Source organism: Arvicanthis niloticus, chromosome 1 (assembly GCF_011762505.2).
Source record: "Arvicanthis niloticus isolate mArvNil1 chromosome 1, mArvNil1.pat.X, whole genome shotgun sequence".
Taxonomy (NCBI): Eukaryota; Metazoa; Chordata; class Mammalia; order Rodentia; family Muridae; genus Arvicanthis; species Arvicanthis niloticus.
This window is the reverse complement of record NC_047658.1, coordinates 47276778-47300160: the sequence shown is the minus strand read 5'-3', so window position 1 is coordinate 47300160 and position 23383 is coordinate 47276778. Positions and strand designations below refer to the sequence as shown.

General features: G+C 41.9%; 1 protein-coding gene across 4 annotated transcripts in view; it reads left to right on the top strand.

Annotated features, from left to right (window-relative positions):
* Positions 1-14472: 14472 nt before the first annotated feature.
* Positions 14473-23383, top strand: part of Sv2b (synaptic vesicle glycoprotein 2B) — a 171216-nt gene continuing 162305 nt past the window's right edge. The window contains exon 1 of one of the 4 annotated variants that reach the window (XM_034495595.2): positions 14473-14757. The gene's annotated coding sequence lies outside the window, so the exon portion shown is untranslated. Of the gene's footprint in view, positions 14985-15135; positions 15429-15753; positions 16099-23383 lie in introns of those variants that run through there. The other 3 variants (XM_034495603.2, XM_034495588.2, XM_034495610.2) reach the window with 3 other exon arrangements.

Genomic DNA, 23383 nt, shown 5'->3' with positions numbered 1-23383 from the left:
TATGTTCCCATGGTGATTCTAAATTCAGTCAAGTTGACAATGAAGATGAACTTTTAGAGGGTTGAATATCATTCACCTGAAAATTTGACTTAGGAATATAGCTTTTCATTTCTGCATGGAAAAAAAAAACATGAGCACGGCGAAGAGAGTCTAAAAAAATGGAGGAAAATTTTAGTCAGATGTACTCCAGACAGAGGTTAATATTAATCAATCAATCAACCAACCAACCAATCAAGCATCAATAAATGGGTAAGCAACAGAACAGACAGTTCTCAAGAGAAGAAACACAAATGGACAATAAATATTTTAAACTGTTCCATTAGGGAAATTCTAACTACTTTGAGTTTCCATCTTACCCGGGTTAGACTATCATCGATGAACCAAACGACAAATGGTGGTGAGGATATGGGGGAAGGGGACCCTTTATTCCCTGTTAGTGCATACGTACACTGAAAATTAGTGTGATGGTTCTCAAAAAGTTAAAAACAGAATTATCATATGACCCAGCTATACTACTCTCAGCATATACCCAAGGGACTTCTACCACAGAGATACCTGTACATCTGTGTTCACTGTGCTCACAATAGCCAGGAGACAGTATCAGCCTAGACAAATAGATGCTGAAAATGTGGGACATATAAACAGTAGAATTTTATCTAGCCATAAATGAGTAAGATTATGAAATTTTCAGAAAAATAGGTGGACCCTAAATTATTGTATTAAGTGATGTAATCTGGACTCAGAAAGACAGATATTATGTTTGCTATCATATATAGATCCTAGGCTTTTGAGTGTTACATATGTATACATATGTGGATACAAGTGTGGGTATAAATCATACAACTGAAAAGGAGATTACGTGAGACTGGAGAGATGGGTCAATGGTTAAGAGCATTTGTTGTTCATCCAGAGGACCTGTGTTTAATTCACGTAACCCACCTGGTGGTTCACAACAATCCGTAACTCAAGTTCCAGGTTTTTCTGAGACCTTCTTCTGGCCCTTATGGACACAGCATGTATATGGTATGCAGACATATATGCAGGCAAAACATCCACACAAATGATAAAATAAAAAACAATCAATCATGTCAATAATAAGGATACCACAAGGAAGGAAAAGAAGTGTTAGGAAAGCAAGGAAGAGAAATAGAGTGTGTGCAGCATGAGATTATAAAGGGGCTTATAGTGTAGGAGGTTATAAGGGGTAGGGGATGGAGAGGAGGGTCTGGGATGAGGATCAGCCCAGACACATTGTGTATGGAAATATCACAGTAAAGCCTATTGCTCTGTATGCTGACTAAAAATACAAAGAAAATAAAGAAGAAATATAGGTTTTAATAGAATAATGCTTTTATATTATTGGTTATTTTGAGAGGGGGGGGGGGTTGCTATGTAGTCCAGGTTGGCTTTGAACTTTGATCCTCTTGTCACAGTCCCCCAAAGTGGTGAGATTGCAGAATATGCCATCACACTTAGCTGAAGAACATTTTAGGAAAGTAAATACTGAAATAACTATAACACATAAGAGTAAAGGGCATCTTTTACTTAGCAGTGTGTGTGTGTGTGTGTGTGTGTGTGTGTGTGTGTGTGTGTGTGTGTGTTTGTGCTTTTAGAGAGGAAGCCAGAGATCAAACCTCCTATCATGCTCTGGTTGGACTTTCAATTGGCTTCCCTGAGTCCCTCTCCTCTCTGATTGGTCTTGCCTGGGTTCTCCTCCCTCAGATAGGCTTTCCCCCCTCCCCTTAGCAGTTTATAAAGTTTTAATTTAGTTTTTATTGAAAACATTTTCCCATACAGTATACTCTAATTATTTTTTTTCAGTCAAGTGTTGTTCTAATGGGTCTGTCTTCATATGTAACTTGTCTTTTTTTTCTTGGCAGCTTTTAAATATTTTCTTTGTTTGTACATCTAGTGTTTTGATTATTATGTTAAGTGGTTAATTTCTTATCTGGTCTAGTCTATGTAGTATTCTGTGTACCTCTTGTACCTTGATAGGTATCTCCTTCTTTAGATTGGGGGAATTTTTTTTCTATTAATTTGTTGAAAATATATTTTGAGGTCTGGAGAAATAGATGGCTCAGTGGTTAAGAGCACTGGCTGCTGTTCCAAAGTACCCACATGGCAGTTCACAATCATTTGTAACTCCAGTTCCAGGGGACCCAACACCCTCATATAGACACACATGCAGGCAAAACACAAATGAACATAAAATAAAAATAAATAAAAATAAATTAATTTAAAAAAAGATTTTTTTCTTTTTTTGATTTGGGCTTCTTCTTCTCTTCTTCCTTCCCTTCCTCCTCTTCCTCCTCCTCCTTCTCTTCCTTCTCTTCTTCTTCCTCCTCCTCCTTTTTCTCCTCCTCCTTCTATTCCTATTATTTATAAATTAGATTATTTTCATAGTGTCTTCGATTTCCTGGATGTTTTGTCCTAGATTTTTTAGATTTAACATCTTCTTTAATTGAGATATCTATTTTTATATCTTGTATTCATTTCTTGATATTCTTTCTTCCATCTCTTGTATTCTGTTGATGAGGCTTGCCTCTGAGGTTTTGAGTTCCCAAATCTTTCATTTCCAGTTTTACTTTAATTTGGGTTTTCTTTAATGACTCCATTTCTAATTTCAGGTTTTGACTGGTTTTCTTCATTTAATTCCAATCTTTCTTTGTATTTTCTCTCTCTCTCTCTCTCTCTCTCTCTCTCTCTCTCTCTCTCTATATATATATATATATATGGATTCATTTACTATTTAAGGGCTTCTAACATACTCATTAAAGGTTATTTTGAAGTCCTTGCTTTGTGCTTGAGCTGTGTCGCATTTCTCAGGGCCTACTGTAGTAAGGTTGCTTGGTTCTGATGCAAACATTGTCCTAGCTGTTATTGACTGTGCTTTTATGCTGGTGTCTAGGCATCTGGGTTTGGGATGATTATAATTCTAGGTGTTAATACCTGATCTTGTCTTTGTTGGGTGAGTGTTCCATTCCTTGGTATCTATTGCCATTTCTGAATCAGAGGAGATTGTGATGGGTATGGCTTGCCTGGGAGGGAATACTTCTGAGACCCTGCTAGGTATGGCCATTGAGGATCTAGGATAGAACAGGTTCTTAGGTATTAGAAGCTGACAGAAAGGAATGAGGATGAACAAGAAGAGTGGGGCTGAGTTCTGCAAGAAGATGAAAAGCTGGATCTGCAATGAGGATCTGTGGATTCTTCAAGGAGTGAAGTCAGAGAGGGAAGGATGGCCATGACACAGTTGGAGATGAGACTGGAGAATTTTCAGTGGTGGACATGAAGCAGAGTAAAGATTGATTGCCTATCTGATTTCTGGGTATTGGTGGCTGACGCAAAGGGGTGGGATGAGGGAGGAAGGCTGTTTGTGGAGTCACTAGGGGATGGAAGAAGATAGGACCCTGCAGGTGGACTGCTACAGGGTTAGGGGTGAGTTTGGGGGGTTTGCAATCTATAAGATTTTAAGTGTTGCAACACAAGAATCTCTGCAGGTGGTATGGTGGGGACAACCTGGGAGCAAGGAACAACCCTTCATAAAGTGATCTATCCCTGTTACCCAAGTTAAACCAAGTCCTGCTGAATTCCTCCATTCTTAGAACAACATAGCTAACATTAGAGCTATACCAGCACATAGGCTGTTAGCATTTCTTCTGTGGAGAATGGATGGACCTAGAGATAATTGTGTTAAGTGAAATAATCCAGAATTAAAAAAAGACAAATATCACATGCTTCATCTTATTTGCAGCATCTGAACTGTATGCATGTATGTATATATGCATGTCTGCATGCTTGTATGATATGAAAGTAGAAAGGGGAGTATGAGAAGAGAGAAAAAAGTCTAAAGAGAAGAGAGGGGGAAAGAGAGAGAAAGGAAGTATCTATCACATGAAAGCAAAAGGAGGTGCTAGTCAGAGGGATAAAGAAGAGTGAAGTGGTGAGCAGGGAAAGAAGAAAACAGAGTGACATGTTTGTGTGAAAACATCACTATGGCACCCATTACCTTGCAAACAAACAAACATTCAGTATGACAGGGTTCATCCTTTCACAGGCTCTTGCATTTAAAGGAAGAACTTGTTCCAAACACTTTTGGATAAGAGAGCCACCCAGTGAAACTCATCTGTTTCCCTTCTATTCCAAGAAGCGAAGGCAAACCAAGTTCCAGGCATCTAGCTGGTTTTAGTGTCACGAGCTACTGTAGGACATGCTTTCCATTTCTAAACCACAGGACGTACCCCCCCCCCCCCCCCGAACTGAGCATCTCCCCCAGGAAAAGAAAATGAGCCTTGCAATGAATAACTATTTGCAACTATGAATTATGAAGTTATTAATGTGGGAGAGCCAAGCTTAGTTAAATTAGCTCTTAAGTGACATCCGATCTACAGAGATTCTGTTTGATCAGGATGCTAGTCTAATTCATAGCTAAACTGCCTTCTATCTAACTTTATCTGCAGGAGCTGCCATTAGTGAATCTCAGAGGAACATCTTAATAAGCCAATGAGCAAAAGTGTTCTAAATCACGTTCAAAACTTGTTAAATGGGATAGATTTCATACCGGTAAACTTGTGCAGCCTTCCATCTCCTGGCTCCCTCGGGGTAAGCAACTGAAAAGGAGTACAGGCTTTATGCTATCTCTGAGGATGAATGATGTGCTAAAATTAAAGGAAACCAATGATAGACAATCCTTATTTCCTTGACACCCTTTCTGTTACCTCTTATACCACAGCTGATTGTTTGTGATTCATCTGCTCTCTCTATTTCTTTTGCCTTTCCTGTTCGCTCCTCATCTTTATCTCTGGTGGTGCTTGGAATTGAAGCCAAGGGCCTTCCTCAGGCTAAGCAAGTACTCTACCATTGAGCTACATCCTCATCCCTGTCATTGTATATATTAGACAATATATATATATATATATATATATATATATATATATATATATATATATATATATTCTCCTTATATGCTTGCATTACTGGAAATAGAGAAGTAGTGAGACGGTTGCAATGAATGATGGCTTTGAGCTTGTGAATCCTTATTTGCCTCTGACACCTGGTAGTGCTGTGTGGACAGCTCTAGTGTCCTGCCTCAGACCCTGTCTCTCTGTTAATAGTCATTGGTACAGGTATCAGCTGTGTGCAAGGATCCCTGCATCCCACCTCAGTTATACCGAGTATTTTCTTCTTTCTGCCCCAGGGCATTTCTCATGCTAGATGAGGCATGTTCAGGAGAATCCACCATTTTTGATCATATGGACACTTGTGCATAGCTTCACCAGCATGAAGAAAAGTTAACAGCACACAGTGCACCCTCTGACTGATGTGGGGTGAAAGCCGGCATGCCAATGCCTCACTCTTCTAACCCCTGGGCAGCATTTCTGTGTCATGTTTGATACATTTCTGCGGAAATTTCCTGTGAGGCTAACGCTCACTTGTTGACAGGAGTGACTAGTGGAATAATACGATCTTAAATTTGTGTTCCTTCCTCTTCTATTTTATCCTTGAGAATATACCTACCCATGCACCCCTGCATGCAAAGGCTATGCTTTCAGGGGAAAAAAAAAACAGACAATGGCATTTGGTACTGGGGAGTGTCCTGAAAAGCTGTTCCTCAGAATGGATTCTGATGCAAACCTGCTGCCTTGGAGACGTTGCACTGTGACAGTCACCGAGACTTTCTGGAATGGAGAACTATGATGAGGAGCAGGTGCACGAGGGAGCAAGGGTGTGGATGGAGGAGCCTGGGCTAAGGCTGCAGCCTTCATGTAGATGCTGGTTCTCACTGTGACTTAGAATGGCTGCCAGCAGCAAGCAGAACTCTCCACTTCCTCTTTCACAAGCAGGGGCCTAGAGACTCTTTATTCAACCAGACCCTGCAAACCTTCTATAATCAATTTCTGTGGCAAGGAAACGCTGTTAGGCTTGGGTTTCTGGGTAAGTTGTAGGTAGCAGGGCTGGGATAGGTTAGTCATGGGCTAAACATAAAATCCATATCCTTCTAAACTCTATAGTTACTGAAGGAGCCTGGGTTGGATGGTGTATGGATTCTCTGAACTGTGTCTTCATTCCTTCATAGAACACATCTTTATTCTTTTTAGGCACTGGAAGCACAAAAATGACTATATATAAAATCTCATATCAGGCTTACAAAAATAAGCTGCTTTAATGTTGATACGTATATCTAAAAATGTTACAATGCAACTCATTTCTTTATGTATAACTAAACATTTAAATACACATTTCAATATACATTTTAAAGAATATATATTTATATTATAGCTGACATTATTGGATTCCTATAGTATGCTGCAATGTCTCTTGTACCCTCCTTTTCTGGCTGCTTTGGGGTCATTCTTCAGGACATGTCCTTATCTTGTGCCAGAATCTATGTGGGTTCAGCAGTGGTTTTTAAAAGTACAGTTTCTTGAGGTAGCTTGTCAAACTTCTGATCTGGGTGTATGGGTGTTCTGCCTGCATGAACATCTGTGTGCCATGTGTGTGCCTGGTACCTAAAGCAGGCAGAAGAGGGTACCAGAGCCCCTGGAACTGGTTGTGAACTGCCATGTGGGTGCTGGAAATCATACCATACCAAGGTCCTCTGGAAGAGCAGTGCTTATCCACTGAGCCATCTTTCCTGTTAGCCTTGTGACCCCTGCAACTTGTTTTCATTTCTCTGTGAGTCTCTACTCTTATTTCAAAAGTGCAAGGGGACTTACTTTACAACTTTGCTGTGAAGACTAATTTAACTAGAACATGTAAGTAGTTTAGTACCGTGCCTAGTATGCAGTAAGTGTTTGAAAATGTCAGTTGTAATATAAATGTACGTTTAAAAAATATTCACTGAAATCTGTACTTAAATTAGTTTTGTTTAGCACATAAAGCAAGTATGCTTTATTGTGACATTTCTCTCTATATATAATTATAAAAATATAGTTTCTTTTTAATGCATGCTCTATGACATTGCTTGCAGTCATTTTTGTGTTTCTCATGTCTGAAGAGAATAAAGTCACATTCAGTGAGGGAATGAAGACATAGACATAGGGGCACTCTGTACATACCCAGAAGGGAGGATTACCATGGAGAGGTAGAGTGAAAACCAGAACCTGGGGAAGGTTTCTCTGACAAGGTGGCATCTCATCAAGAGCTTAGCTGACAAATTGACTTTTACAGCCAAGAGCTCCAACAGCATTGGAGGAGAAGGTACATATGTGAAGATGTACAAGAGAGAATAAGTGTGAACTGTAAGGCATAGACTGATATGTTTGCAGTTTGGAACCAATCTGTGGAGGAGCCAGAGTTGTGTGGCTACAGGAGTGATTTTGTGGAAAGAATCCAGGCTTTGGATTACAGTGTGATGTGTCTTTCCACCCCATCAGTTACTGCTTGGAAATCACCTGACTACCCTAAGCTTTTTAATCTCTAAAATAAAAACGGTGTGCATAACCATCTGCAGTATTTTTGAGATTAGCAAGAACACACAGAGTCTACCTTTTAGTCACAAGCAAGATGTTTAAAGGTGCCCGTTGAGTTGATTGCTAGAGAGGACATCATGGTTGAGAGCATCTTTATACAGGGCACTGGTATTTTAACGCTGATGACTTTGAATCATCAAGATTTATACAGTTGATACAATTCAGGATGAACAGGATGTTTGTCAGCAGTTGTCAGGGCATGGAAGTTGTCACTGCCTCCTCTAGCTGACTGGGAAGCAGGAGAAGGCAACGGGAACATTGCATATCTCGAGCTGAGACCGTGCAGATCCCCTTCCTCCTACTTCTGATTTCATATTAAAAAAATCTGCAGACCATGGCTTTCTTTAGAATTTGTTTGATTTACCTGTAGTATTGGGCTATATTTCCTTCCTAGAAGCCAATTCCCAGGCACGGAGAAATAGCAAAGATGGTAAGAGCTTACTGTACAAGTACAAGGACCTGATTTTGAATCAAGAACCCATGCAAAAACAAACAACAACAAAAAGCTAGACACGCAGACACACTGCTGAGGTAGACAGGCAGATCCTGGTGCCCCAAGGCCAGCTGGCTAGCCTGATCAGTAAATCCCAGGCCAAGGAGAGACCCTGTTTCACAAAACAAGGCAGATAGTGCCTGAGGGAAGGACCTAAGGTTGATCTCTGGCTTCTGCACATATCCACAGGCAAGCTCAAGCACCTAAGAGTGCATGTACATATGCTCACACACCCCTCTCCCGGCACTATAAGCCAGAGTTAATTCTGGGTCTATTACTATCTTAAATCCCTCTCTGGCAGTACAGGGAGTGGAGGAGATTTATTTCCCTAGAAAAACCACAGAAGGGATTATGATCACATTTCTATTATTCAAATGCCTGCAGCATGAATCCCAGGACTCTTCAGAGTCTAGTGGCTTCTGCTACACTTCAGCTGTCATTTGCCCTTTGCAGTCAGGAGCCAGAAACTGCCTGGTGACCTCTGGGCTCTCACCTGTGTCTGGCCTTTTGCAAAACACAAACACAGTGTAGCTTTCCCCAGTGGGCAACAACATTTGGTCTTTTAAGCAGAAGTTAAATTGTTGCTGTAGTTACATTTCAAAAGTGAAATGACAAAATAAACATGCTTTCTGAGATGTACTCATATCAGCGAAGTGAATTGTCCCACTTAATGATCTTCTGTGAAAGGAAAACGTGGACAATTGAATGGACTCTTGTGTTTATTTAAGAAAACGGGGTTGGGAATCCTTATTGAGCATGTGAAGTTTGTGCTCTGTCTATTGAGGGGCAGGAAAAACTAACTTAATTTCTACACTAGAATTTTGGTGAGAGATATGCCTCGAATTTTTAACAAATTCTTTATGCATTTGACTCAAAGGAGATCACAAAAGAGCCTTTAAAAACTGATATCTCTTTAGATTCTTAGACACCAGAATTCTATTTCTTTTCCCTTAAAGGGAAGGTTGTTCTCAACATTAGAGACCATAGATGTTGAGGTCTAGACAGCTTATACATCTCCCTGATTTTTCTACTTACTATAATTCACACTTTGGCAGATTACATAACCTGCTGGAAAAAGCTGCAGACCTCATAAAAATATTGCGAGGGCTGAAAACCAGCAAGTTGGTTCTAGATTCTGGGTAATATTTAATAGATGGCAACAAGCCATTTATCTTTTGCCAAAAATCCATAAAAATTTCACGCGACAAAAATGGATAAAAAGTCTTTCAAAAATCCACTAAAAATGGATGCAATTATAAAAGTGGTGTTGGAAGCATATTGAAGGTCACTGGAAGCACCAGGAACTAGATAAACTAAGTTCCAAGCAGGAAGAACTTTTCTCAGAGAGTTGAAGTTACTCCTTTCTGTCTTAGGAGTATCTGCTGAGGTTGAGTATGTGTCAGAGGCCTGGCTTGCTATAGGCAGAGGACCTATACTGATGATACTTTAGAATAGCGCCAGGAGCCACGTGTTGGTGTATGATCAGAAGCACACTCAGGACACTGGCACACAGGGAGTCTGTTGAATGCTGACAGGCTGGGCAAAGTCCTAAAAAGGCAGATGAAAATATATTGTGACTTTATGTGATGAGAAGGAAGGCGTTGCTGGAGGGTCAGTCCTGTGATAAGCAGAGTCAGACGGTTAAAGCAGGGCGTGTCTGTGTAAAAATTTCTTAAACATAGAGCAGATCTGTAGAGAGCATGAATTCTGATTTTGCTATTCTCTCTGTCTTTGCCTGTCTTGCACACACACACGTGAAGGCTTATATTTTTTCAAAACCTACTTTAAAAAGGGTTCTTAAGTACTTCAACCTCCCTTATAGCCCAAGGACCAAAGGTAAGGAGGAAGATAATTAAGAGGACAAGGGGGATGTGAGCCTGTTTAGGAGTGGTTCCTCGGGGTGACTCCAATATTCATTGTCTGCAGTCCAGTCCACTAGCCAAACACCAAACATGAATCAGCAGTAGCAGCTTGATCCAGAAGAAACTGCAAGACCCCATGACAAGAAGCAGCTGGAACACCAGCAGAAGTTCTTTTACTCTATGAAGTTACAAGAAAAGACCAGAAAAGAAAGGAAAGCAAGCCAATGCCAGAGCATCATCCACTGTCTGTTGGGTTATACTTACGCACTTTCAAAACATCATGTGTCCTCTCAAAGCATCTGCTCAAGCAAAACATCACATGCCCTGTCATCAGGCAACTTCCAGAAAGTACCATGTGTCTGTTCTCAGCAAAACATTCTCCCACATGTCTGTTTCAGTAAAACATTCTCTCACAAGATAGAAAAAAAATCACATGACACAACTGGGTCTCCAATGAAACCAGAAATTTGTACTACACACACACACACACACACACACACACACACACACACACACGCACACACAAACCCCAGAGACCTTGATTTCGAGACAGGGTCTTTATCTTGGAACTTGAAATCCTCCTGCCTCAGCCTCCTAAACGCTAGGGCTACAAGCATATTGATAAAATAAATTAAAATTAGAATCATCCAGGATTTTGGGATTGTATCCAAGAAATAATTGCTAAATGCAATGTCATGAATTTTTTTGTAGGGATTTTATGATTTTAGCTCTCTTAGTTAAGTCTTTAATATATTATGAGTTAGGTTTTATATGTGACATAAAGGTCTAATTTCATTTTTTGAGATATTTTCTCCAGTATAATTTTAATATTACTATAATAATTTATTTATCCAGTTATTTATTTACAGACATTTATGTTATCTTGTTATTTTTGTTCTCTTTCCTTTAGTTCTTTAAAAAGATATTATCAAGGCTAGGAAGGATGGCTCAGCAGTTAAGAGCACTGGCTGGTCTTTCAGAGGTCCTGGGTTCAATTCCTAGCACCCACATGGCAGCACATAACTGTCTGGAACTCCAGTTCCAGGGGATCCAATACCCTCACACAACACAGGCACACATGCAGACAAAATACCAATCAGTGCACATAAAAGAAAATAACAAATAATTTAAAAAGATAGTATTATTTGGGGCTTGAGAGATGGCTCAGAGGTTAAGAGCACTTGCTGAGTTTCCAAGGACCAGGGTTCAATTCCTAGCACCCATATGGCAGTTCACCACTGTCTGTAGCTACAGTTTCAGGGGATCCAATGCCCTCTTCTGACCTCTGAGGGTACTTTCTATTCATGTGGTGCACAGACGTATGTGGACAACACACCCATACACATAAAATAAAATGACAATAAGAACCACTATTCAGGCACATGGTGTTGGGTTAAGTATGTAATGGACTTTAGGCACATTGCTCTCTAGCCTTCTCTTCTTACCCTTCCTTCTCCCAGTAGTCCCCTATTCTCCCAAATAGGTTTTAATGCTTTTTTTTTTTGATTGTCCGTTGCCTTTCACAAGTTTATATATACGTAATCCACTACCTCTGCTTAGGGTCATTTGCATGAGACAGGGTGGGGGCTTATTTACTAGATCTAAAGCAACTTTCCATCAGTGACACCTCTGAGGAATATGACTCTGGATGTCCTAGCAGCAATTATCTGCTGATAGCTCCCCAAGGAACTATTATCTAAGAAGAGTATTTCCATTCGAACTATTTTTCTTTTGTAGCTCACAAAGTAAGTATTTCTCCTTGTCTTCATCATCGAAATAAATGTCAATTTAAATATACACATCTACACATTTGAACTAGGAATCACATACGAGAGAAAGCATCCAGCATTTGCCCTATACAGCTTTTATGTCTACTTTCATGTCACATATTCATATGATATTCTCTATATAGAATCTGGACACCATAAATGAGAGAAAACCTGAGATTAGTCTTTCTGAGGTTGACTTAATTGAATCTGATTACCTCTAGTCGTATCCATCAACACTTACACAGGTCACTTGTGAATCTACTTTAGCCTTTGTCTTTTTTAAAAGTTTTATTGCTGTAAAGAGACACCATGACCAAGGCAACTCTTCTAAAGGAAACTGTTTACTTGGGGCTAGCTTACAGTTTCAGAGGATTAGTCTGTTATCCTCATGGTAGGAAACATGGCAGCGTGCAGACAGACATGGTACTGAAGAAGGAGCTGAGAATTCTACATCTTGATCCACTTGCAGCAGAAGGAGACTGTGTACCATACTGGGTATAGCTTGAGGAGAAGAGATCTCAAAGCTCACCTTCACAGTGAGACACTTTCTCCAACAAAGCCTCACTTCCCTAATAGTACCACTTTCTAGGCTAATCATTTGAACACATCATACAGGGCATTTGCATAATGTTCTTATTCTCCAGTATATGTCAGTGTCTGTAAATGTCTTGAATTACTAAGGAAATTATATGGATTGTTCTTTCAAGTTCTCACTCAATGGAATACTATACAGTGATAAAAGGGTGACCTATGCAATGCCACAGATGAATCTCACAGACATTATTTAGAGTAAAGGAAGTCCAGTATAAAAAAGTACACATTGTGTTATTCTTTTCATATATAATTAAAGAACAGAGAATAAAATTAGCAGTTATGTCTTGGGGCTGGCATGTATTGGCTGGGAAGGAACATAAAGATATCCCTGTATGCTGGAATGATTTGCAATCCCGATATAAATGGTGGCTATGGAAACATACTGAGCAGACACTGGCAGACACTGGTACAGCATGCCCTGTCTCTGTATGGCAAGCAATAGAGTCATGCCTTTCTAAGAATTCGTTCTAATGGGAAAGAAATTATTGACAACTAACATTGGTAGTGCATTGATGCTGTGGACATACAGGGTAGGGAGAATACAGGAAGTTCAGGGATGAGGAACCAATGGCTCAGCTGAGAGCAGAAAAGTATACAGTCAGGGGAAGGGGTTAAAAAGAACCTGGAGGAAGCATCAGTATATTCAAAGGTCATGAAGGGAGAGAGTGAGTCACATCTTAACTTAAGAGCTTGTGAGGGGCTCGGTTAGTAGAATGCTCACATGGCATATGTGTAACTCTGGGTTTGATTACAGAACCACAAGCAACTCGGTGTGATGGCACAGGCCTGAAATCCAGGTCATCCTAGGTTACATGCTGAGTTCAGGCCCAAAGAAACAAATTAGTATGGCTGGATAGAGGGGAACAGATCAGGGTGAAGCACAGAGGCTGTTGATGTCAGTGGAGTGACCCTTTTGTTCACTCAATGAGGAAGTGGTTCTTCTAAGGACAAAGGGAAGCCAATGGCCTGGTTTTAGTCATGAAGGAATCAAGATTAGACTTACATTTTAGGAAACAACTCTGGGAGGGGAACTAGGGAAGCCCTTGCATGGTGGTCCAGGGTTAAGCCCAGGCTAACAAAGAGGCGGGAGCTGGGAGAAGACTACTATAGCTGGAAGAAGGAGATAGAAGTGACGATCTTGGGTTGGCAGAAGTGCTGAGTGGGGAAGAGGTAGGATTCTTCTCCACTTGCCTCCATTTTGACATGATCAGATACAATGGTTAGTTTTGGGAACTCAACACAAACATACACATATATGTGAGAAGTAACTTCATTTGAGAAAACAAATGCCTTTATCAGATTGCCTGTAGGTAAGTCTGTGAGGGCATTTTTCGAGTTATCGACTGATACGAGAAGGTCCAGATTACTGGGAATGGTGCCAGCCCTGACCAGGTAGTCCTGAGAGGTCTAAGAAAGGAGACTGAACATGCTAGTTAGCAGTGTTCCTCCACTGCCTCTCCTTCAGCTTCTGCCCTGACTTCCCTCAATGGATTGTGCTGCTGATATGGAAGCTCAGTAGATTCCTTCCAAACCAAATTGCCTTTGGTCATGGTATCTTTCTCATAGTTAGAAAAACAGATATCCATTTCATAGTTAGAAAAAACAATTAGGGAAGGCACTTAGCAGAAACTACAGAAGACTAGGCACCTGTACAGTTGCTTCATTTGGACTTTGAACTTCCAGGGTGACTTTGTTCATGACTTTACTTCCTTCTAGAAGGAACCCTGTGGTTTTGGAAAGTCTTCCCAGGCTGGTTGCATTGTGGTTGTGAGCCAGCTATAAACGGGAGTTGGTGTGGTGTGGTGTGGTGTGGTGTGGTGTGTGTGTGTGTGTGTGTGTGTGTGTGTGTGTGTGTGTGGTGTGTTGGTAGGAAGGAAACAGCTATAGCCTTTCTCTAATATATTAAACCCTCCAAGTTTTTGTCATTTCCTCCCGACACTCCACCGACCAAGCAGTTTTTTGTTTTTGTTTTTCAGTTTCAAAGGAGTTAAGAAGGCCAGAGTGATTTGTCAACATCCTTTATCTCACGTGGTTTGGGCATGGCATAATCCAAGGATGCCCCTGCCCAAGACAGAGCTTGGATCCTTATGTGCCTTGGTACCTTAGGTTGCAGGGTGGAGAGAGCGAGATATTTATAGTCAGTTGGGAACAAACCTAATGGAATAAGAAGTTTGCAGATCTGTCCATCTACAAATCCAGAAAGGGCGGGACTGGGGAGTGGGCTTTGGCTCCGCTCCAGCTATTGGGAACTCCTCTCCTTGGATCTGAAAGGGAGTTAGACGCAAAGAGCTTTCCGCAGTGAACACCGCTGGAGCCTGGACTAGGCTCTGGCTGATCTTGCTGAATAGACTCAGGAGCCCCGGGAGGGCTGGGGTGCTGCAGCGGGCTGGGAGCGCGCTGCACAGAGGCTCTGCACAGCAGTGGCAGCGGCGACAGAAGGCGCGCCGGTGCAGGTGTGCCCTAGGGAGAGCGCCTGCCTTGGTTGGGATCACCAACCGCGTTAGCCTGAGCTGCCCAGACCGACGGTGCTCGGCTGCTGACCAGCTCGCTGCGGATTTTCCACCCAGGTAGGGGACGGCGATCCTCGTGGCGGTGCCTGGCTCCCAGGCCTGGCATGCTGAGACCCGCGCTGGGACTGCTGGGTGCGGTTGTTGAGAAAAGCCTCAAAGGACAGTAGAGTTGGAAAGCAGCGCACCAAAAAGCGAGCACTTGCTGCTGCCGCCCCGGGCTGCGCGCTTCTTTGAAGGTGGCCTTCCCCAGGACTTGGAGTGAAAGCGCATGAACTATTGGCGCGGTAAATAGTTTCCCAACTTGGGCTACTGACATTTAGAGCTGCTTTCCACATGCTTCCTGGGCATCCCTTTAGTTTCAACCTTACTCTTCCTAGACCGTTTTGTTCTCAAAGAACAGATTAAATACATGCCCACACCTGCTGGTTCTGGACTGGGGTTTGTGAGTCTGTGTTTCTCTGTGTGGAGGGCGCCCTCCACGGGCGTGGGAGCCGTTTCTTAGGGATTCGGGTTTTGTTTCTGGATGGATTTTAGCGCAAGGAAAAGAACATGATTTGTTTTGCAGGGATGGGTGAGCAAATGCGGTTAGCTAGGGAGGAGCGAGTAGCTGCTGTTCCCTCAGCAGACTGGTGGTAGATTTCTCATCTGTTGGGTGCAGCAGATCCAGCTGCCCAATCGCTTGTATCTTTTATCCAGAAATCGCAGATGCAAACAGGCTCCGTTTAAAGGTAACTTGATGCAGATGTGTTGGGTAAGGTAGGGCGGGGCGCTGAGGGATGCTTGCTGGTTTCTAATCCGGTTTGGAAGGTGAATGTGGGTGGCTCTGGGCTTCCGGGAGGGGCCGGTGAGGGATGAGAGGTGTGTGGATGGTGGGGAACTAGACATCGCAACCAGCTTGGCTGTCTCTTCTATGCTTTTGCTTGCCCTGTGCAGAAGAGGCGACTTGTTCTGCTTGCTAGAAGATGCAGTTGATATGGTGAGGCACAATCTGCCTCTCCCCTGAGTCAGCAAATACTTGCCTAACATTTTATGTGTCAGAGGTGGGACTGATCCTTAGGAATGAAGAGGTGATGGAAACAAAATCCTAAGGTGGCACAAGCTAGCACCCAGTCGGTGACAAACACCTGTAGTAAGGAGGTGTGATCAGTTCGTGGATGGTGGTGTGAAGAGTGGATGGCGGTAAAGAGGAAAAGAGAACTATCGTAAAAAGAAGCCCCCAGGGGGCTTAGCAGAGATTGGATTTGTTTCTTGATCCATTGCTCTTGAATATCCTGCAACCCTCTCCCACCCCACCACCATCACTGCTGATGGGAAGGCAGAGCTGATGTTTGCAGAACAAGACTAGTGTCAATGAGGCACTTTTGAAGGCTGCACTGAGGGCGAAGGACACCACTGCAGGTCGGGGTTTTTACTTTTGTTCTCTTGATAAGTATTTTCTCTAAATTTCAAGATGATGGAGTATTGAAATAGCATTTCACAAAGGCAGGGACTCTGGAAATTTCTAAGGGCGTTTCAGAGCAGATCAACATCTGCTTCTTCCCCTCCTCCTCCCCTTCCTCCTCCCATTCCTCCTCTTCTTCCTCCTCTTCCTTCTCCTCCTCTTCATCTTCCTCTTTTTCCTCCTCCTTCTCCTCCTCCCTGGTTGTTTATGTTCCAGTACAGCTCAGGACAACTCTGACCCAGTTTATCCCCCATGGTGGAATAAAGGAGAGGTAAAGTTGTTATCGTCTACCCTGGGAGAGGAACATTTAGCCTTGGGGTTAATTCCTCTGGGACTATGTTGGTGGGTTATTCCTCTTGCCAGAGGTGTGCCTTCATGCATTTTGTAACTGAAACCACCAGGTGTTTGAACAATAGCCTGGCACACTGTGAGTAGTGTGGCCTTGACTGTTCCAAGAGAGCTGGTTTTAGGCAAGTAACTTAGTCTTTCTTTGAGCCTTGATTTCATCATCTGTAAAATGGAAGCAATGACACTGTCATGATAGCTATGTAATATACCCTTAAAAGTATTTGCTCCGTTGTTAAACAATCATCATATATTAATCATCTGGGATGAAGTCGCTATTTAAGAACTTTAAGTTTGTTCATTGAGTTCCTACCATGTGTCAGGTACTTCTCTATATGTGGGAACTATAGCATCGAGCAAACTCTCTCTCTCTCTCTCTCTCTCTCTCTCTCTCTCTCTCTCTCTCTCTCTGTGTGTGTGTGTGTGTGTGTGAATGAACAAATAAGTAAGTATATAGCATGTTAGCTCAGGAACTGTGATGAAGAAAAATAAAGTAGAATTAGAAGCATGAAGAGTGCTGCAAGGTTTGGAGTGGGTTTGGTATCTGTCTCTCTGTCTGTCTATAATCAGCACCATCATCTCTATTATCTATTTGTCTATCTCCTATCTATCTATCTATCTATCTATCTATCTATCATCTAGCAATCAATTATCTATCTATCTATCTATCTATCTATCTATCTATCTATCTATCTATCATTGATCTATCTACCTAGCATCATCTTTACCATCTATTTATCTATCTCTTTCATATCTATCTATTGCCTATCTATCAATCTATCTGTCTATCTATCTATCTATCTATCTATCTATCTTCTACTTATCTATCAATCTATCATCATCTCTGTCATCTATTTATCTATCATCTATCTATCTATCTATCTATCTATCTATCTATCTATCTATCTCTAAGTGGTCAGGGAGATGGTTGATAACAAGAGCATCTGACCAACTCTGGGGAAAGTGAGGTAGGAAGCCAGGCAGTGTGAGTAGAGTAACAGAACCTGCAAAAGCCTGAGACAAGAGACAAGCACATTCATATGAGAACAAGAAAGAGACCCAGGAAGCCGATTTGTGTGAATGAGGTGGATGGTGGTGGGAACTATCTGAAGATAACATTAAAAGGACATTGTTACCTTGCTTCATGATTTCTGTTTATATATTTGTCACTAAGATACAGCACTGACTTCTTATTCTAAATGTTCTCTTGGCTGAGTTCCTAAGCTCCATGTTTAAAAGAAGGTTATTTGGTAGGAAGTGGTACCTGGGCAATTCAAAACATAATCTAATGCAACAAACCAGAGGGATACATCTCTGCAAGGCAAACAGGGTCTGAAGAGATGGTTCTGTGGCTCAGATTCCTATCACCCAGATGGAGGATACATTTGTTTCTTTTCCAGATGAACCAGCATCACCTTTAGTGAACAGTCCAGCAGGTACTGTCCTCACTGGCTCATGTTCTCTTTTCTTTGGCAAGAATCTTTGTGATTATGGAAAGGATTGGGATCATCTGGAAATATACTGACCTTCAGTGCACGATGGAGTGCATTTATGTATGGCTAGATGGTGAATTTATTTAGGGCTTCCATCCAGAAGCTTACTATAAAGATCACAGCTTGCTGCTTTGTCCTTTGGAGAAAGCAGTGTTTGGGGATCTGAGCACTCCATCAGCTCTCTTTGGCGCAGTAAACCTACTGCAGTGTTCCATGCGTAAAATCTGGGGGTGGTGGTGGGGAGATTGATAGCTGAAAACCTTGTGAAAGCATCTGTGAAATAGGATGTGGGGAAGCATGGTCAAGGTCAGGGTGACTGGCTGGCCATCATCCAATTCATCTCAGAAGAGAACATTTACTTCTGTGCATTTTTTCCATCCAAGGTTTGGTTCTTAGTTATACTGCTTAGTCTCAGAAACCTGATATGTCTCTCTGGGCCATGTCAGAGTGGCTTTATTATCTGCATGCCATGTTATTGATCCTCAGTGGTGGAGACACTTTGTTCTATGGCTAGTGTATGTAAGCCCTGCAAACCCCCATCCTGACATCCAAAGTAGAGGGAGCAGAGCTGCTTAGAGACCTACCTGAAGAACTGATTACACACTTTAAGGTTTGTCTTAAGAGACTACAGAATAAACCATGCTCAAACTCAGTGACCTTGAACAACCAGCGTTTATTATCTTTTTCCCATGTGTATGGAGTGGCCAGGAGATGTGTGTGAATCGTCCTCGGCTGATCTCTGCTGTGCCTGTTCATGTGACTTGGCTCTCTTGATGGAGAGTTTGAAAAATGACTGCTTTGGGATGACTTGAGCTGGGATGACTTGGTTCTGACCATGCTTGTCCCTCATCGTTTCCCAGTATAGCTGGGAATGTTTACATGGCAAAGGCAAAGAAACCAGAACAAAGTGGAAGTGTATGGGGTGGAAATACAGCTCAGTGGGTAGACTGCTTGCCTAGCATTCACAAAGCCCTCGATTTGGTCTCCATTACCATAAAAACTGGGCATGGTGATTCATGTATGAAATCTCAGCAACTGAGATGGAAGCAGGATATCAGAAATACAAAGTCATCCTTTTCTACATAGTAAGTTCAAGGCCAACCTCAGCTACCTGGGATATTGTCTAGAAAAACAGAAGAGAAAAAGGAGGAGAAGAAGGAGGAGGAGAAAGAAAGAAAATGGAATGGTTTTTCTAAGTCTAAACTTATAGCTGACATACCATTCTTGATCCTCATTTATTAACAAAAACACTATACAAGGAAGCCAGTATGAAGGTGTAAAAAAATAGATTCCACTTCTTCTGTTGATCTTAGCCAAAAAGACTGAGGAGCAATTAGATTCAGTATTGCAAAGAGCAGGGTACAGTGATGGGAAGAATTTGGAATGTGTGGATCTTAGGGGAGAAGAGTTCAGGAGCCCCTAGCTGAGGAGCTATTGACAGTTGATAGGGAGTCAGTTTTCTTTAAGGATGTGGTCATCTGTGCTCTAGTTGATGGACCTACACCAGAAATGACATGGGCAGCACACATTGGACTTGACAAAGGTGCGCAGCACACACACACACACACACAGAATATGAACATGAGGGGTTGGGTATAGGCATTGGAACTGAGAGTAAGTAGGGGAAGAGTCAGGGGTGCATATGATCAAGATACATTGTATTCATGGATGTAATTCTCAAAGAATTGACAAAAATACACTAAAAACTAAGTTTCTGTGGCTAGACCTCCTTTCTTTATGGGCCCAAGTTGGATGGATAAAGCTTGTGGCTTTCCTCTGTGACTGTCTTTTCTCTGTATTTACATGCATCTTTAGACAGTCATCCACTAAATCTTTATTGAGTATTCTTTAGGGCCAGACATGTCAAAGGCAGGGCATGCAGCAGTTAAGCATAGTGCAAGCTCTGCCCCATGAAGCGTCCATTCCAGTTGGGGAGGCAAATCTATAAATACATGAGTATATGTATACCATGTCAGGCAGTTAAGGAACACCAAACAGGGAAAGGAGGAGGGAGATATTTGAATGGGGTTGGGAAGGTACTGCAAAGTGAGGGGTGGGAATCAAGTAACTGATTGGACAGGTGTGAGGGAGATGAGTGAGTGAACCACTACAGAGGGTTCAAGGCAGGGCAAACAAATGCAAAGGTCCTGAGACAACAGAGTGCTGGCACATTTCAGGAACAGGAAGTAGGATCAGACGAGAAACAGTGAGCACAAACGTTGGTGGCATCATCAGAGCATCCTGAAGTGAGATAATACAGGGATTCAAGTGGACTTAGACTTTGGCTGAGATGGAAAGCCCCTGGACATTTCTGAGTACAGGCTGCTTTATCTGATCTATGTTTCATAGTGATCACTGGAGCTTTAGTGCTTAGACTAAGGATGTCAGTCAGGTAAGAGATGATGGTGGTCTGGACCAGATGGGATGCTGAAAAGTGATCAAGAACTGCATATATCTGGTGGTAGAGCAGACACGATTTGTAATGAGTTACACTTTGGGCACAAGCAAAGAGGATTCATTACTTTGAGGTAAGGGACAGGATAGACTAGCCATTATTGCTATTGAATATGAGCTGCTGGATAGCCAATGAAGAAGTCAAGTTTATAAATGTATTAAGAGTTCAGAAAAGAAGTCCAGTAGGGAGACTTAAGTTCCAATGACACCAGCAAGGTCTTCATTTGTCCCCTCAATGAGCTGAGTCACTGCTATGTGGCTAGGGCCCAGAATCCAGCCAGCATGTGCTCAGTGACTGTCTGCAGGGTGACTGAAAAAAACGGTTTCACTCTAGGTAACTGTAAATGCTTGTTCTGGTGGATCTTGACGTGTAACTCCCAGAAGAGATTCCATTTCTTCTCAAGGTCTCATGGGCAACTTACTGTAGAACTTGGGGCATGAAACCAGGCTTTAAATGTGAAGGTTTCAATTGTTCATGTCTTATAGAAATCAACACAGAGCAAGAAGACAGGAAAGAGAAACACGTGGAAACCAAAAAAATAGCTCAGACTTAGAAAAAAAAAATCCTCCAGGGAGAAGTGGCTGAAATTCAGGGGTGTGATGTTCTTGGATTATTATTATACTGCTTTTAATTTGAGATGAAGCAGAAGCAGCAAGGAAGAATTCTGGAAGGAAGAGAAAGTTATTTAAATCAACTTACGCTGAGTGAAAGCATGTCACCAGCTTACTTGAAAAATTCCTCTTCTACAGTACCTTGCATAATGTATTTCTGTTTATAAAAGGAGAGACATAGGCAGCCTTTATTATTGGAAAACAAGAAGGTTGGAAGGGGTTCCATCCCAGGCTATGTGCTGCTCAATGACTCTTCAGAGATTGGCTGATTTGGGGTGAGCATGAGTTTTGTTTGTAATATCTTGGGTAGGAGAAGTGGAATAAAAAAGACAGTTACTGTAATTGAAAGTGATTTTGTGTGTGTGTGTGAGAGAGAGAGAGAGAGAGAGAGAGAGAGAGAGAGAGAGAGAGAGAGAATATGGTGAAGAACAAATGCACACCTATGGTCTAGTTTTTGCTTCTGTGGGAATAATAGCCATTACTCTCTTAATCAGAGCACCCGTGGTTACTCTAAGAGACCTTCAACAAGGTTGAGATTCTCTCATAGAGAACATGAGAATGGTCATTTGACCATCATCTGATATTCCAGTCATTCAGCTCTGTACCCCATCATTTCCATTGTATGCACTTCTGCTCCATCTCATGGTCTCATGGTCTTAGGATGCAGAGGTTGGCAATCTCAAGATGTAGAGGTGTTGAGGTCTGTGATCTGAGGTTGGAACATTGACTGGGAGAACTCCATCTAGGTAGCCATGGGAAGTCATTGTCTGTGTTGAGGTGAGACCTTTGGTGGTGTGGTTGTTTTGGAGTCCCCCATTCTCCTGTAAGTAATCTCTAACTCATGCTTCTGTCTGTAAGCATAATAAATTCATTGGTTCATCATGCTAAACTTGGGGGCATTGTCGGGGCAAGCAGGACTTTGTTTATATCTGTACGGAAAATTCATACAAATGCTCTGATTAAGAGAGTAAAGGCTATTATTCCCACAGAAGGTAAAACTAGACCATAGATGTGCATTTTTTTCTTCACTGTATTTTCCCATCTCTCTCTCACACGCGTGCGCGCACACACACACACACACACACACACACACACACACACACACATCACTTTCAATTATAGTACCTACCTTTTCTTATTCCACTCCTCCTACCCCAGATTTACAAACACCCTCAAAGGTTCCTGTGCTTTGCTCACTGGTGTGATAGAAATGAGGTGCTTGAACCTTTAAGAGGGGGAGCTTATACAAAGTAATTAGCTCACAAAGCCATTGTCCTCCAAAGGCATTAGTGTTGGCTTCATGGAGTAACTTAGCTTTCATAGGAGCAGGCCCTATAAAGCAAGGCCCTGTTCACATGTCTGGTCCTTTGCCTGCTTCTCTGACATGTTGGGGTTCCCCAGGTGACAAAATGGTGTCACTCAATCACGGACTTTAGACCTCCCAAATCACATGCCACATCAATATCTTTTCATAAAGTTTCCCACCCCAGATATTTTGTTATAGCAATAAAAAAATAAATATAAACTCAGAAGAGGTAGTAAGCACATCTTATTCTTATATTTAAATGTGGCTGTTAGATTTGAATAGAGAGTTTAGGATGGAGTAATCCTAAACTCTCTAGGATCTTAGAATGTAGGCTTGTCATTAGGCTAAGCGCATTTAAACTCAGGCTTTGCTACTTTCCGATTGTGAAAACTTGAGCAAGTCATTTAATCTCTTTGGGAGTTTTGCCTTTCTCAGCTATCAAATGATGAGGATGAGGGTGACAGTGATGATGATGATGAGAGGAATAATAAGTTACTCAAAGGCTCTGTGGTTCTCACCTCACTCCCTGATTAGGAATTGCGCTGAACTTAGTGTTAGCTAGAGCATCAACATATCAGTTGGAAAAATATTGTGACATAGACTGTGCTTTCTAGGTGTTTTGTATGAGGCCTCTAGTGTTCAGCATGTAATAATAATGATCCTGTAGGCCAGAGATGGCCCAAATGACTCTGAGGGAAATCAGTCTGTTTTCTATTGTAAGCCAGTTCTGCAGTATGGCATAATGTATTGGCATTTCATGATGGAAATCTCTCAGTCACCTGGAGTATGTAGACACTGATTTTCTTTTTGGAATTCCTTGGGAACTGTTCCCATAAGATTTGCCCCATGGTCTTATACTGGGTGGTTCACTTTCTCCATGTTGCAGACACACATGCACATAGTATGTGGTTATAAATACACTTATGAGCAACCACCACTGTCCTTGCTCTCCTGGTCAAGGATTGTAGTGTTTGTTCCTTATTGGCTTGGGCAAGAAATATGACTTGGTCACCAGCACATCAGAGGCTCATG